This window comes from Rhamphochromis sp. 'chilingali', assembly GCF_963969265.1.
Source record: "Rhamphochromis sp. 'chilingali' genome assembly, chromosome: 12".
In the NCBI taxonomy this organism is placed as follows: Eukaryota; Metazoa; Chordata; class Actinopteri; order Cichliformes; family Cichlidae; genus Rhamphochromis; species Rhamphochromis sp. 'chilingali'.
In genome coordinates, this window is record NC_137939.1 from 2,254,562 (window position 1) to 2,266,841 (window position 12,280).

Genomic DNA, 12,280 nt, shown 5'->3' on the forward strand with positions numbered 1-12,280 from the left:
ATTTGGTATGGCTTCGCGGGCCAAATGTAATTAGGCTGCGGGCCAAATTTGGCCCGCGGGCCAGAGTTTGACCCCTATGTCCAAGGACTTCTAAATTTGGAGAAGATAGAATTCTCCCTCAGAGGCTCGTCGAATAGACTTTTTACTTACTGGAAACCATTACTTAAATGCTTAGAAAAATTACCAGCACGAGAAATCTCTTCGTAGTCCACCATATGACCGTGCACAAATTTTCCTGCTATTGCCGGAAGTGGCTGTTCCACTTCATTTAAGATATTCCAGCATTATTAATTTGCTTCAACAGAGGAGCAAGTAGTCATTAATATTAATATTAACTAATGTTGATTAATGTTAATATTAATCTATAAGGATAAGCACTAGCACTTTATTGTTGATTTATTGTTGTTGTTTGTTTTGTTTTTTCTCTACTTGTTCTTTTTTTTTTCTTCTAAAAAAAAGAGAGTTGGTGGTCTTTCGGTGCTAACAAAAACTGCGCAAGCCTGCTCTCCACGGTGGTGGGCTATTGGCACAGGTCTCACTAAGAGAAGTTGGGCTCTCACGGAGTCGGTTTCTGACAGTTTTGTCAGAAACATGCACGAGTAGCCTCCTCACACAAAGGAGGAGATACTGATCCTGCTGCTGGGTTGATGCATTTCTACAGCCCTGTCCTCCTTTCCGCGTGTAGCAGTCTGTGTGCTGGTCTCTCTACCGCACTCTTTACTGGGAGACACGGCAAGACCACATATGAATAGGCTATTCTAGAGGACCTGGATTAGGTCAGCAATCTGAATGGGCTGCAGCTACTGTTTCGTGATGCTAGTCATAACAAGGACACTAACGAAATGTAAAATAAATAGAAGGAAAAAAAATAGAAGGGATAAGAAGTGAGCAATGATGTTTGGCCACCTTTCCTCAAGGATGGCAAACTGTTTTATCTGTTTTAGAAAATCCTGATTTTCAATGCTCAGGATTTTCTATGAGTCTGTTGCGGTCAGTGCTGTCCTCTATGCTGTTGCATGCTGGGGCAGCAGGTTGAGGGTTGCTGATGACAATAGACTCAATAAACTGATCCGTAAGGCCAGTAATGTTGTGGGTATGGAGCTGGACTCTCTTAAAGTGGTGTCGGAGAGGCGGATGTTGTCCAAGATAAGGACAATGCTGGATACCTCCCACACAGTCCATGACTAGCCACATGGCTAGCCACAGGAGCACGTTCAGTGAGAGACTGAGATTACCAAAAATCACCACTGAAGGACACAGGAAATCATTCCTGCCTCTGGCCATCTCCCTTTCTACTTAATAATGTTGCTGTCTATTTTCTTGATATTCATTTATAATCACATCTGTCAACCCCGGATATTTATTATTTGGTGATTTGTTTATAGTGTATATATTGTACTATTCCTTATATCTTGACATATTGTATTGCTAATAGTCTAGTGCAGTGGTTCTCAAACTTTTCACAATGAGTACCACCTCATAAAATATATGGCTCTTGAAGTACCACCCTTATGACCGACATTAAAGTACAGTAGTATAGGCCTATATTTAACTCTACATACAGTTTACATGAGTCAATTTTATTTCTTGTATAAACATTATTTATTTTTAATATCATAAACAGGATGTGACAAATGATAATAATAACAACTGTACTGCATTAAAACATTCACAACAGGTGGAATATCCAATCTTTAAGTGATGACCTGATGAAACCTGCTTCTGAGTCCAAACTACTCTGCATTTATTAATGCTTTTATTTTGTTCTATTTAATCTGAACGAGCCCCCATAAAGGTCAGTGATCACTGTCGGCCTCTCGGTTTTTATCATCACTATTCATTTTAAAGCTCCGTTTTTAAAACCTTACGATGTAACTACAGCCCATGCAGCACTAAATTAATGACTAACCTTACATTGCAGTTGTTTTCCAGACTGAAGTTTGGTCCGTTAACAGCATCCTGCCATGCAGTTACATTTGTTCCTAACCATCGGTAACCCTCACTGAGTGGAATAAAAGTTAGCGTTCATCCTCCAGCTTCACTTCTCACCCAAGAGAAATACCCCGCTCTCAAGGCACTGCTGCTGTGGCGCTACTCCCTCTCTGATGCAGAGTGGCCAAGAAACTCCTCTCTCTCTCGGGCCTGGGTGATGGTACCGCACTCGAGCTCACGGAGAGCACACTGTCCTTGCTAGGAACGGATGACGGCAGACTCCTCTTCACTCACGTCTTCCTCCGACAGTTGCCGGTGCGAGCTGGCCTCGACAACTCCCCGCTACTGGCCACAAAGGATAACCACTCACTTGCAGAAGAAGCAGATCGCATTCTCCTGACTACTAGGGGCTTCGGCACCCAGGCGATAGTTCCCGACTCACCGACGGCCCCATCGATTCTCCCGGGGGCCTCCAACTCATCAATGGTGGCTGGGATCGCAGCATGATGGCTGTGTTTTAACCATCAGCGTGACAGCGCTGTGGCACCTTTGCAGGGAAACGAACCCGCCAGTGCTCCGTAGTGGCCACGACGCCTTATGATAAGGAAAGGCTACTCTTTATAGAGAACTCAAGCTCGGGGACACGTTTTCTGGTTGACTCCGGCTCCCAGAAGAGCCTCGGAAACTCTCGTGTCGTCTTTGCATACCTCCACAATGGTATATTATTTAATCTTAAAAAAATTTGGAGTTTTCCCGCGTACCACTAGTGTTACGCGTACCACACTTTGAGACAGACTGGTCTAGTCTGTTTTTGTTGGGTTTTTTTGTTTCTGTTTTTCTTAATGTTAGTGTCCTGGCACAACCGTAACCCCCATAATTTCCCTAGATATTAATAAAGTATTCTGAATCTAATTTATTCACTTTACTTGTGAACCTTCGCTGTACCTGTTGTGAGCTGTACCTGGGGTGAAGCACAAGTTTTTAGTCTATAAGTGGCCAGAATTCTTCCGGTATAGGCAGCACAGGGAAACTTGTCATATTCAATGTGATTCAAAGTTTAGCGTTCCAGCCTAAGACCAGGAAGTAATTATGCCCAAACTGTATAAGAGCGGTCACCCTAAAACTAAATCTCATTGTTCAATAATTTATCTAGTTCAACCACAGCTTCAAATGCGAAATATCTCCCTGTATAAATAAGTAAAAATAAAGATGAAGGCAAAGTGATGAATCTACCAGATCCCATTTCTTCAAGACTGCTCAAGGAAGTCCTACCATTAATTACTGCTTCAGCCTTAAATGATCGATCTCTCTCTATTAATGGGATATGCACCACAGGTCTTTAAGATTTCAGTAAGTAAACCATTACTTAAAAAGCTATCATCTGACCCCGCTATCTTGGCCAATTATAATCCAATAGCCAATCTTTCTTTTACTTAAAAGATTTTTTTGAAAGAGTACTTGTAAAGAGTTAACTGATCATCTGCAGCAAATACTGTTGACCAAAATATTTTATTACAGCGATTAGAGTATTAGAAATAAAAGGTACTCCACTGCAGTGGTTTGAATAATAGCTATCAAATAGATTTCAACTTGTTAATGTAAATGTGGAGTCCTTTTCATACACAAAGGTTAATTCTGTGTACATTATACATGCTTACCTTTGGGACTATAACTCAAAGGCATAGCATACATTTTTGTTGCTATGCAGATGATACCCAGGTTTATCTGTCATCGAAGTCGGATGACGAACACCAATTAGTAAAACTGCAGGAATGTCTTAAGGACAAAGACCAGGATGACCTCTTAATTTCCTCAGATAAAACTGAGGTAATTGTACTCTGCTCTAAAAATCTTTTAACCAGGAGAAGTCCTTGACTGCTTTCTAGTGCAATATTTTTAATTTAGAAACATCTAGTTTCAGAGTGATGCTGAAAAACTAGTTGATGCATTTTTTTACTTCTAGGCTGGACTATTGTAATTCATTCCTTCTTCAGTAGAACCAGCTCCCAGTTTGGACTCAGAAGACAGACACTCTCACTACTTTCCAGATTAGGATTAAAATGTTCCTTTTTGATAAAACATAAAACACATCAAGTGATCCCAAATCCTCCTTTAGTTATGATGCAATAAGCTTAGGCTGCTGGGGTCATCCCATGATGCAATGAGTATTTCTTCTTTACTCATCTGTTTCTCTCACTATGTGTTTATAAACCACTCTGAATTCAGTCATTAATTATTATTAATCTCTATCTCTCCACAGTGTGTTCTGTCCTGTCTCCCTCCCCTCCAACTCATCACAACAGATGACTCCCCCACCCTAAACCTGCTACTTCCAGAGATTTCTTCATGTTAAAAGGCAGTTTTTCCTTCCCACTGTTGCCACTGTGCTTGCTCAAAGGGCGCTGTTTGTTGGAATGTTCTCTATTATTGTAGGGTTTTTCCTGACACTATGAAGTGGCTTAAGGTGACTGTTGCTGTGATTTGGTGCTATATAAAAAATGTCATTGAACTTAAGCAGTCTTACAGTAGCAGTCTAAGGAGCTTGGAAAGAAAGGCATCTGGACTTCTTTAAGTTGCTTGAAGCAACTTAAAGAAGTCCAGACGCCATTGTAAAATATCACTTTACCTGACATTAGCTTAATTACATTGCATACAATGCTACTACTGCACATTCACCTAATGTATATAATATATAATGTTCTTCCTCTCTCCCCCCTTTGCACAAGTCGAGGAGCGTGTCAGGTTACATTTCACTGCGTGTTATACTTGTATAACTATGCATGTGATGAATAAAGAATCTTGAATTATAGATCAGGTACAAAATAAAGTTTCACTTTATATTATCTGTAATTAAGAGTACATTATAATTGCCATAACATGTTCTCTTACATATATTCATGACTATATAGTAATATAAACTACATATTATAATTATTAAATCATTAATGGAATCTATAACATTAACAGCCATAAAATTAAATATGGATCAAATGTAAAAATGTTCAAATAAAATGAAATACAAAACACAAATTATAACAGTGTTTTTTTCTGTGATATTAAGCCTGATTATTTGTATTACAAAAGTATTTGATTTTTTTTTTTTAATATAAAGATATTTATACACCTTTTTTAACATATATTATCTGCTAAACTCACAAGAACTTGCGTAATTTAAAACTCTTAAACTGTATTTTACAGTTTTGTGGGTAAATGTCTGTTACTGTACAGCATTTATATGGCATCCCGGCTGCAGAAATGTTAAGTCTTTTTAAGATTTTTTTCCTACTGTGTACACTTTTTGGTTATACTGAAGAGTAATGTTTATTTCTCTTTGCCACAAATGTCTGTGTAAGAGTAGTGATTCAGACAAAAAGACAAACATAAAAATGACATTATGAAATTTGAAAGGAAATTTTACAACTGCTGAGCATTGTTGTGTTTTGCCATCCTTCCTTTAATGCAACGCCATAATTATGGAAAGTAACTGGCTGTTTCATATTTTACTTGTCAACAGACTGTTTCTCCTTTTACTTCCAACAGTTTGGATATGAAATCACAAATGTAATTATAGAGGAAAATACATGCTCCACTCCATCTTAGGAGTGGTGGTCAGGATTTTCACCAAGAAGACTGGAGTTCATGTATGACCATTGGTTTTAGACTGATGTTTTGTTTCCACTCACCCTTTGTTTTTGTGGTTTGTTCTTTATTGCACTTGGTACCATTTGGTGTGGTTTAGGAAAAGATTTCTGCTTAATACATGCAAGCATAAAACACCCACGGGTTGCTAGTTTATCACAGAGCTAACACAAAGAGAGAAAAATAACATTAACACTCACATCCACATCTTTGGCCCCTTTAGAATCATCAGTTAACCTCACAGCGTGTCTCTGCACCCTGAAATCAAATCATAGCACAATTACAGTCTCAATAATGTCTTTTTATCAGTGAAACTTTGATCCTGACTAAAAATTCTCAATGAGCGTTACATGGTACATATTACATTTGTTAAGATCTTCACAGATCATAAGCCTCTGGTGTTCCTGTCTAGGATATATAATCATAACCAATGACTTTTGCCCAAGTCCCTGGGCAAAGCTATGTCCCCATATCGCAGACATCCATTACAAAAAAGGTTCACAGAATATTGTAGCAGACGCTCTCTCTTGTGCTGTCTAAAAGATTGTACCCAACCCTGGGTTTGGTTTTTAATGGGTGTTACATGCCAGGATAGGTGGCACGGTTGTTTTTCTGTCTCTCTTTTCTCTTCCAGGTGTAAAGCTTCCACCTACTGGCCTATTCAAACTTTATTAGCACATGCCTATTGGCTGATCTGGGCACAGGAGACCAATCACTCACCAGGGATCATCACAAATGGGGCAGCTCCTTGACCAGCTGGCCAGCTGTTAACGCTGTCTGAGTAGTGTTCTGTATTTTCTGTGGATGGGTAATGTGTTTGTGGTGGGAGGCTGGATAGGTTTATTTTGTGGTACCCTATACATACGCAACACATAGACACACGTTAGAGACACAAGGTTATGCGGTTGATGCCACTTCTGTATGGGTTTTGGCTAACCTTTTAGTAGACCAGCTAGATAGGCCTTTTTATTATGAGTTTGTTTGACTTAGACCTTAGAGAGGCTGTAGGCTGCTTGTATTTTATTAATTTCTTTTATTTGGCGCAACCACTTGGTCCTCCCCCCTCACCCAATTTTTATCCAGTTGAGTATTGTGCTAACATGCAGTAAATAAACACTGCATGTCTTTTACACTTGCCCTCAACCTTCTCTTTCATTAATTTTAGATCGTCACGTGCTACTGTGTCCTTCCTTAGCCCACTGAGAAGGGGCCATAACAAGCAGTAGTAATTAATTACCAGAAATGGTACCTAGCAAACAAACTGCAATCACCACATCATAAAAATATGTTTCCATGAGCTTCAGTTGTACTTTGTATTTTCTGTCTAAACTAAAACAGTGTACATTTTACCCAGTAAACACAAGTGTGTTAAAATTGCCGTTGTGCTCAGTACTAATACAGAATAATTAGCACAGCTGTAAACACAATGCTAATCTTTTCAAAGAATATGTAAGAATGTGTGTGATAACACTTTTCTAGTCTTACTGACCACTTGAAGCAATTTAGACTAGAAATGGCACGATACCACTTTTTTATGTCCGATACCGATATCATAAATTTGGTTATCTGCCGATACCGATATGAATCCGATATAGTGTGTTTTTTAATCAATAACACAGTTTTTCAATATCTTGCTGCTTTTTGAATAAGTTCATTCTCAAGTTAAAAAAACAAACACTAAAGCTATTCAGTTATATCTGTATGCAAAAAATACACTGCACCCAAAATATTTCATAGTTCAACAAAACTGATCAATCTAATGAACTTAAACCTACTCCATCCTCCCTATTCTGGTATTTTAAAGTATTTTAAAGAGTAAGCAACCTAACAAATAGGGCTCTAAAACACCCAGCAAAAAAAAAAAAATAGGGAACCACCCCCCACCCTCCACCTCATGATGCTTAATTGATGTAATCAACTTTAATTTGATGCAGTGTGAAATAAATGCACCGAAATAAATTATTTTCCAAGAATAATTAAATAGATTCAACATCTTTCTTCAACAGAACTGCAGACTGCACAGATGGTACCTTCCCAAAGGAAAAAGTAGTATAGCTTACTAGGGTATATTAGACTTAATAGTTACTATATACAGTAACTATTTACATCAGATTAAAACTTTGGCTGTAAGATTCAGATAATTTTTTATTAAAAGCTCGACATTTTAAATGAGAATAAGAAAGAAAAGGATGTCTTTGTGCCCCCTTTTCCCTGTTAATGCCCTATCGGCCCCCCTGGCTAAACTTTGCTAGATCCGCCCCTGCACAGTTACCAGCCGTCAGCTACGTAGAAAAAGATCCTCGAGTAGAAAGTAAATAAATTCTAACAACAGCTTATCAAGCTTAAATGTGCTGCTGTTGTTCAGCCGCTGGTTTCCTCTTTCTGGCGCGAAGTGAGCAATAAACAAACAAGAGAGACGATCAGCTGATCATTGATCAGTTTCATGATTGAAGTAGCAGCAGGAGAGAGAGGGAGAGAGAGGCAGTCGCTCCATATATCGGTTGTTAAGCTTAACATGGGAATGCTTTACAAACATTCAGAGATGAACTTACACACTTGCTTTACTTCTGTCTGGGATCACTTCCTCTGAGATGACATGCCGGATTGGTAGCGAGGCTACAAATACACACAGCCGCTCTATCACGTGAGGCCTACTGCTGCGACGTGCTACGGTTATGAGCCGAATTACGTCATGTCGCAAGTTTTGTGAGGTGCTTTTTTGATATTTAATGGATCGATTACGTTTTTTTATTTTTCTCCGTTATCCGATCCAGTAATTTACGTCAGTATCGGACCGATACCAATAGGTAATATCGGATCGGTCCATCTCTAATTTAGACTAGTTAAATTTTAACTCTACATTCACAGAGCACTTATTGTATGCACTTCGAGTACTTTATCTACCTCACATCCATGGCAAAATCTCCATTAAACCTACCATGCATATGGTGTGGAAGGAAGCAGGAGTACCCACACAGGCATAGGGAGAGCATGCAAACTCCACAGAGAAAGGCCCAACTGGCATTCGAATCAGGAAGCTTCTTGCTGTGAGGCCACAATGCTAACCACTCCACCATCATACTGTCCGTAAAATCAAATAGACAGCAAGAACTTTGTTTATGTATACACAAGAAAAATTACTTCAAAATCTTCTTTGGAAAATGGGTGTTACAGGGTGTTCATAGTGGACCCAAATATAGAAAAAAAGAATCATTGTCTCCAGGCCCCCCTGATAGCCACCATCAAAGTCTTTTGGTGCTCTTGAAAATATATGCCACATTAAACTGGAACCTTCAACTTACTTGTGATGTTAAATGGAGTTGCCAAAGTTGACAATGAATTTCTCTTCCAAAATGTAGCAGCAATCTTTCAAATAGTTGAGATTTTTTTAGTCTGGACTGGAAAGGTAAATAAAAGAAAAGTATACTGACTAATGGACAGAATGAAAGTGTAATCTTTGTAAATAATTTACTCTGACTTAGCTGTGTACGCAGTTCTAATGCAGAAATCCAGTTAAAATTCATCAGTTATGTACTTTTGATTAAATGTGCATACATAATATACATGATATTTATCATCTATCTATTTAAAATAAAAACCAAAGAGAATTTAGAGGAATATGTAGAGATTTGAGACATATTTCTTCCTTGTTTCTTAGAGAAAAGGGGTTAAAGAAAGGGTATTTTTAATATTTTTGGACAAACAAAGATGTAATCTTCTTTACAGCAGTCAGGATTAATAAAGAGAACACAATCCCCACTAGCTTTCAATTCCATACAAGATTTCAGATTACGAGCTTGTAATTACAACCTCTTTATGCAGTGGAACCCATCTTATTTAAACCTCAAATTTACCAACAAGTAATAAGAAATCACCTAATTGTTGAATAGATTTTGAACAATGACTGGTTATGCCTGGCTTCTCCGATTCAGCCCCAGAACGTAACTTTAGATGCACAGAGAAGTCAGGTTTTTCATTTCAAGATCTGCAGATAATTCTCACATTTGTTCATGTCCCCATGAATACTTGTACAATCAGTAAGAGCAAATACACAAAAGGATACAGTGTGTTTTTTTAATTGAAATGATCATTTCAACCTTTAAACTTTGCCTTTATCAATACTTCATTTATAGCAGCCTTTCAGTCCCCATGCCTCAACATCTGAAGATCCCCAAACATTTACTTAAAGCTCACCATGAGTCCCATTTTAAGATGTCCTACTTTAGAGCAAAAAGAAAAAGAAAGAAAGAAAAACACATCTTTATAGCCCAACCCCCAAAAAACAGGTTTCGTCTTTATAGCACATTTTCCCCTTCATTACAATTGTATGGGGTGGATTTTTATTTGTTTGGGTGTTAACACATGAGCCTATAGCCACCAGCTGATGGCTAGATGACACAGCAGCTAATTTCACTAACTTTGGGAATTTTAAATTTATATTTCCTGCAATTTTCTAACATAATCCTTACCACCTGGTTAACCACTTAACCATAAAATATCAATCACCTCACCATGAACTAGAATAGTAAATACTGAAACATAATTTTTTGAGGTTCAGATCAAATCTTTCAAAAGAGTCTATACGCTTGTAGAGTCAGTCGACCACAACAACATGTATCAGAACACTGCAGTCCTAGTTCAGCTCAGATCTTCCTAAGCTGTCTGTAGAGCAGCCAGGAACAGCCATTTGTAATCTGTGCTTCACATCCTGTCTTCCTACGGCATCCTTATAAACACAACTGTACCGAAGGACCATCACAGTAAGGGCCACATATGCCATTCTATCAAAAGGATCTATCCATCCAAGCGCAGCTAAATTATATCGAAGCCAATGAAGATGTGACAGGTTTCACAACAAAGCCAGGATATAGAAACCACACATCCAGCCAATACACACACAAAGCAAGAAGACTATAAATGCACATAAGAGAGCTAAAGCCAGCTGCAGAGAAGCATAAATCAACAAGACTGATTTCTATGGTTTTTATTGGTTTACAGTACAGATAAACAGACATACAGAGATAGAGAGGGAGATAAATAGATACAGATACTTGAACTGCTTTAACTGCGCAAGTCTAACAAGTTAGTTCGCATTGGCTTCTTTTGCTATTTCCACACAGAATGTATGAAAATTGAAGGGATCGCTTAGGGTTAGGGTTTTTGACAAAGCCATTATTATTTTTAATTTAGTTTATGTCTAAAGTGTTTTTAGTTTATTATCTATATTAAGTGTAAATTCCAATATATAAAAAAAGAATGCATAAAGAAACAAACTGGGTTGGAAGTTCATAACCGTATTTATTGGACATCAAATGTGAATACAGTGTTTAAGAAAGAGAGAAAATGGTTACTTAAAAACACATACTTGTGAGATACATACACAGTTCTTAATATTTTACACCTGGACACTTTGTACTTAAGTAAAGAAGCTAAGCATGCCTTTATCTGTATATCATTATTCCTACTGCAGAAATTAGCTGAGTGATGGATCTGCTCCTGGAAAAGTCTTTTACCAGCATTAAATAATATGGAATATGTGTTATAGTTTGTGTCTCCATTTAAAATTAAGTGCAACAAAATTTATCACATTTTTGTCAACATTCTGAGTATTTATAGATACTTCATGAGCCATAGCTTTCAGTTTTTTCATCACATCGTAACTTAAAACTAAAGCTCTATTTTTTTTTTACTAGACCTTTAACAGTCAGTAAAGTGTTTTTTTTTTATCTTGTTTAACAGTCACTTACTGTCAGTTATTGTATAAAGAACTCGGGCTATAAATTTAGGAATGAAATTTACTTTCAATCCCTTGTTTTAACTTTTGGTGGGAGGTTGTCTGTTTATTTATGAGAGGATTTGGCACATCAAATCAAATGAAGTCATCAAAAACTGTAGAAGCTGTGAATCAAAATCACTTTTTGCCACTGCTTTACCTCTTAAGTGCAACCACTAACGGACATTTGACATGGTCTTTAATTCTCTTCATCTAAGCAGTTTTTTCTTGACTTCAGTGAGTTTTCCATGTGTGCATGAGCACACACCCCTGTCTGGTGACTTAATGTGTCCCTGTGAATAATTACACAAGTATATGCATATACCATTGTCATAAAATTCTTGCAGAAGGACAACAGTATTATTTTTAACCAGACCACAAAAGCCTTGGCTTTGTAGTAAAGAAAGGTGAAGTATAGCATGGCTTTTTGGACATCTTTGGTCATGTAGGTGGAGTCCAAACTCCACGACAGAAAAGGGTGTAGTATTTCTTTGCCACTTCTGATCAAATGGAGGAAATATGCATCCGCACAACATGTCTCCTCCAAAACCTTTCCTGCCACGATCTTCGATGATTTTTCCATCGATATCATTCACAAATGTTTCCCGTCTTTCAGTTAGACATCTAAATCTCCAATTTCATGACGGTAAATACAGATAGTATGTAATTAGACTTCATGTGTTTCCATTTACGTATGCTGATTTCACTCTCTTTTTACTACTGCTTTCCAACACTTTCCAACCATGACGAATAACCACTGCAGAGCAACATGGAAGCGATTAGGTGGTCTCTAATTAAATAGCCAAAATGCTTCTGTCACTATTCATTTTCTTGCAATAGACTGCATGGGTTACATGTCAATGTATACATTTTGCCAACTGTCACTCCCAAGTTCCCACCTAATCTGTAAGTATATTTGAAAGTAGTCCTTAATCT